Genomic DNA, 5989 nt, shown 5'->3' with positions numbered 1-5989 from the left:
AAAGCTAATCATCATATCTAAACATCTCATGACTTAAATCATTAAAAGTCATCAAGTGAAGCAACAAATTAAAAGAAAATACTAAATACACAAAATCCACAAAAATATGTAAATAAGAACCCGATAAAAAACCTTCAAAAACATTACTTTCGTCGCATGCCAAAAGTGTCATGCTATCTGAATCAAACTGTTGTCACAAAATGATAATATGAAAATGAATATTTGAGGTAAAACCTTAATAAAGATTTTGAAGTGTGAAAACCCAAAGAAAAAGTAGAGATTTTAGGATTTTAAAAGGTATTTGAGTGTCTGTGGCTCAAAATTCTCTCTAGTTTCTATTATAACAATTTGAGTGTATTTTTCAATCTTTTTGTTCTCTCTTATAAAACCGAACAATATGAGTGCTTTTTATCAAACTTGAAAGACTATGAGTGCTTTTTACCTCAAGTTAACAATATTATTTAAAAAATTGGCGTTTGGTAACAGAACATATGTCGAACATTTATTTACAAACTTTAAATTAAAAGCTTGTATTTACAAAAAGAGCAACCCATGTGTAATTTTTTTTTTTTTTTGTTTTGCCCGATTTTTTTATTAGTCAATGATTAAATTTGATGAGACTACTAGAAAAATTAAATGAATATAAATATAGCTATATATATATATATATATATATTATAAATAATGTTTTTTAAAATTATAAAATTAAAATAAAAGAGGTAGTAGTATAAAATATTTATCTGGAGATGTAAATTTTAACAAAGTTGAGATTTAAACTTTAGGCCTTTAAACTGTAAAGGCTAATGCTCACTACTAGACCACCATTTTAATTATGATTATTATTAACCATTTATAATTATGACTAAGGTGTAATTGAGTGGTTAATAGCCTTGTTAGAACTTGTATGTTGATTCCAAATTTTATTTTACATTCCTTGTATGTTGATTCTGTTTAATCAAATTTATTTTTCTTAAAAAAAAATAGCCTCAAGTTGCTTAAAGTAGATCTCGAATTCGAGTGTTGGAATACGTATAAAGCTTTAATTGGAAGATGATCCACCTCAAAGGTGTCTAACGAACCTCGAATCGAAAAATCGGATAAACTATAAAAAAAAGTTACATAGTTATGTTATAAATTAAAATATTATTTAGTATTAATTATTTTTATTTTGTTTTATATTTAGATAAATATCGGTAAAAAATTATTTTTATCTTCTCAATATTAATAAATCTGAACTAATATTTAAACTCTAAATACATATAAATAAAATTTAAAAATCTAATAATTATATAATTTAAGTTGAATTATAAAATTTTGTTATTTTATTATATATATGTGTTAGTAATCTTGATAAAAAAAATTACTATTTACAATGCTTAAAAAAAAGACTATTTGGTTTGAAACTTTTTATTTTTTCATACTAAATTTATTTTTGAAGTAAAAAAACTGAATCAATTTTTAAATGAAGCAATATTATATCAAAAGATAAAAGAGAGCTTAAAACGTAGGTTCTGAATACCAATTTATAGGCGTAGCTAAGGACCGGGCTGTTGGTCCCGTGTGATTAGTTCCAAGAGGGGGTTAGGAACTAATGTAACTTTTTCGCTTAATTATGCTGACTTAATTAATTCTTTAAGTTACTTAACTTAGTTTAGGTCAGCACGGCCGAGAAATGTAAGACAGCTTTAGTCAGATGCTGACTAGAACTGTTTTACTTGTGAGTTGGGAATTAACACTTGAGGTCAGCTTCCAACTCAGCACCAAGATTATTCAGTGTCAGCTTTTACAATTTATATCATGAGCAATTTAATCAAGCAACACATACATATATATATACTGAGAGAGAGAGTTAAAAATTACTCAGCAGACTTATCCTGGTTCGGCCTCTCCGCCTACGTCTAGTCCCCAGAATCCCTCCGGGCTTTTTCAATCCAATACTGAGATCTTTAAAGGTAGAGCACAAACCGTTTACAAGGCAGTTGAATATGCAAGAGTACCTTCCTCTATTCGTCTACTTAACTCCTACTAAGTGTTATAACCGAACACCTAGATTTCTCTACCGCTGAGTACTAAAACCGAGTACTCAGCACCACTCTCTCAATTTTACAATTGATACAAACTTGTTCTTTCTAGATGAAGAACACTTTAGACGAATACAAATTCAATCTAGCTTTTACACAGAAATGGAAATTTGGTGTAAGATCTTTTTCTTGTTTGAATGTGCTTTGTATGTATGCTCTTTTTCTCTTTTTTTTTTTATTTCGGCAATCGGCAAAGGATCCAAGAATGAACTTGTCCTTTTATAGTTGAAATCTGAAGTCTCAATCATTTGAATCTGGATCTATCCGTTGAATTCAAACGGCTCTTTCTTGCGTCATTATTCTGGTCAGCTTCAGATTTGCAGGCCAATCTTGTCGTTTGAAATTAGCAGGCGTCAGGCTTTTCTTCTTCCGACAGGTTCGTCTTCTAGCGCCAGTTCGTCTTTTAGCTAATGGACAGTTGACCCATGTATCTCAAAATTGACTCTGTGCGTAATTCCAAAGCTTCTGTTATTGGTGCAGACAGTTGTCGGATCTTGTCTTTTAGCAAACGGATCAATCGCGCTGTCCTGACGAACACTCAGCTTGACTTTATTGATGTTGCTTTTGTTCTTGTTTCTGAGTCATATTCTTACTCAACTTCCGTGGTCAGCTTCGTCTGCAAGCTTTAGTTTAGAGGAAGACTTCTCTTCTTTGATACTGAGTTGCGTTCCACTCAGCTTCTTTGGTCAGCTTCATCTTCAAGCATTTGTTCTGATGATGACTTTTCTTCTATTATGCTGAGTTGCACTCCACTCAGCTTATGCTGTGTTCTTATGCTGACTTTGTCCTGTCTTACTTTTTATTTCTGTTTTCATTTATATTTATACTCAACATTGAACAAACATATTAGTACAATTAAATCAAAGCACTTAAATTTAATTGCCTCTTAATCATGGATCAACTTAAATCATTTTGTCAAATCAAAATCATGTGGAAAGGTGTTTCAACAAACTCTCCCATTTTGATGTTGGCAAAATATTTAGTTGTGGAACTCAGCATTGAGATTCCCCATGATTGAAATTTTTTTTATACTTATGAAGTTACTCCCCCGTAAGGATTGCATCTATTGACTTAACTTAACTCTAAACCTTCTAAGATTTAATCGAGTGAAATTAAGACATGCCTATACTGACTTAGTTCATTCTAGACCTTCCAAGATCTAATCAGATGAGCCTAGGTCAGTTTTCAGTAGAGTTCAATGCTTGAAACATATGTTTACCCAGTTTGATACATAGTCAGTTTAGATATCAGAGTTATGAAAGGATGTATCAGAGCTAATGTGTACTGAGTATGTTCCTTTTTAGTTTTGCTTGTTTGTTCATTTAAGACAGATCAACACATAACACAACAAGTAGGTAAGCATCACATAAGATTTATCAGTTTGAATAAAAGATGCATAATTATATATATAGATAGTCAGCATTAACAGAATAGAACACGCCAGATAAAACTACAAGTCAAAAGCTAAGACTAGCCAATCTATTTCTTCCTGTTGACTTGAGCTTGGTTAGCTATTCCTTTGCCTTTGGCGTTTCTTTGTTGCTGACTCTGAGTTCCGGAACCAGATGCTCCTCCAATTTCTTTCTCCCCCGTTTTGCCAGCATCAGATGAGGGAGGAATAAATGTCTCGTGAAGAACAGCACGAGTTAGTTTGGCTGAGTATGCTTGGAGTTGACTCGTACTCTCCCGAAGACCGTCGAAGACAGCCATGCCACCGTCCAGAGTGGCAGGAGGGATCCAAATGTTAGCACTTAGCATGCTCAAGGGATACTCCTGTGATTTCCCGATCCAAGTTATAGATTCTGACAGCTTGGCATAAGATTGATGGTACATTTTGAGCAACGCAGCATCATAGAACTGTCGTTGAGCATTAGTATGCCGGACATGCTTAAGTGTGGCTTGAGAATACTGCAGAATCTCATTTGTCTTTACTTGGTCAGTATCCATTTCTTCTTTACTCAAGTTGATTAGGAGAACAACTTCACTAATTTGCTCATGGAACACTGGGAGGAGGAGGAGATTAATTCATGAGCTCCGGTCAGCTCAGAACTTAGCTGGGTAAAGAGTTGATGAACCTCAGCAGAGGTTGCATAGTGTGAGTTCGCAGCTGACAAAGTATTGAGTTGGCCCTGGATGGAGTTCATATGATTGACCATGTCAACTGGAGTTCAGCCAGCTTTACTATTGAATCTTGCTTGGGTTGTTGAGATGCGAAGGATGTCATGACACTCATCAAGTCCTTGATGTTGAAACACATTTCCACAAGATTTTGATTTGACAAAATCATCAATGATTAAGAGAAAATTAAATTTAAGTGCTTTATTTTTAATTGTACTAATCCGTTTGTTCAATGTTGAGTATAAATATAAATAAAGATAAATATAAAAAGTAAGACAGGAAGAAGTCAGCATGATATGAACAAAACAAGCTAAGTGGAATAAAGCTCAGCATAAGAAACCGCAACAACAACTGTCTTACGAAGCTGAGCTGACTAAAAATATACTCAGCTTAGAAATTGCCAAAGACAGTGATTTACGCAGTAGAAGCTGAGTGATCCTTCAGGACAGCATGAAAAAGTCGTTTGCTAAAAGACAATGATTACCGCCCCTCTGTACCAATAATTGAATCCTTAGAAATACGCAGAAGACACATTCCGAGATGTATGGGTCAATGGATTATTGGTAAAGGACAACTGGCACAAAAAGACAAGCCATACGCAAGAAGACAAGCCTGACGTCTGAAGGAAAACAGAGGAAGGGAATGGCCGGAACAGTCTGAAGCTGACCAGAATCTGTCCCCTAAAAGATCCGTTTTAACATCAACGGCTAAATCATTTCAAAATGATCCAACACAGATTTTCCCTATATAAGGACAATCAAACTTCTTGGATCATTGCCGATTTACAAAAAGAAAAGTACAAGAGAGAAAAGATATAAAAGCACTTAGATACAAAAAGAGATCTTACACCCATCTTCTATTCCTTGTGTAAATGCTAGAGTGATTACTTGTAATCTTCTAAAGTGTTCTTTATTTGAAAAGGAACAAGTGTCTATCAATTGTAACATTGAGAGTGTTGTGTTGAGTGTTTGGTTGTAAACATTCAGTGGTAGAGAAATCTAGGTGCTGGGTTGTAGCACTTAGTAGGAGTTGAGTAGACGAATAGAGGAAGGTACTCTTGCATATTCAACTGCCTTGTAATCGGTTTGTGCTCTACCTTTAAAGAGCTCAGTATTGGATTCTAAAAGCCCGGAGGACTCTAGGGACTGGACGTAGGCGGAGAGGCCGAACCAGGATATGTGATACTGAGTAATCTCTAAACTCTCTCTCAATATATATATTTGCATGTGTTGTGTGTGAAGTTTACTCAGCATATAAAATTGTTTAAAGTTGACTCTGAGTAATTTCAAGTGCCGAGTTAGAAGTTGACCTCCAAGAGTGTCAATATCTAACTTACAAATAAAACAGCCTTAGTCAATATCCGGCCAAAGCTGTCTTGTAACATATCTGGCCAAGCTGACCAAAAGCTGAGTTGACAAACTCACCAAATAACTAAGTCAGCATATTAATTAAACGAAAAAAGTTATATTAGTTCCTAACCCCCCCCTTGGAACTAATCACACGGGACCAACAAGTGGTATCAGAGCCTAAGCTCACTACTCAAAGATATAACTATCTTGAGAGGATCCCCACAAATGGCTGAGAACAGCACTCGTTTCCTTCCAGGGAATCAAACAACACAGATACTCCCTGAGGGATTGTCAATCACTAGACCTCCCCTATTCTTTGGATCTAATTATACATTCTGGAAGAATAGGATGAAAAACTTTATTCAAGCCACAAACATGAGTGCATGGCTTGCAATTGTTCAAGGTCCACACGTGCCATATAAAACTGTTAACAATGAGAAA

The sequence above is a fragment of the Euphorbia lathyris genome, chromosome 6 (genome assembly GCF_963576675.1).
Source record: "Euphorbia lathyris chromosome 6, ddEupLath1.1, whole genome shotgun sequence".
NCBI classification, from domain to species: Eukaryota; Viridiplantae; Streptophyta; class Magnoliopsida; order Malpighiales; family Euphorbiaceae; genus Euphorbia; species Euphorbia lathyris.
Note: the sequence above shows the minus strand (reverse complement) of the source record.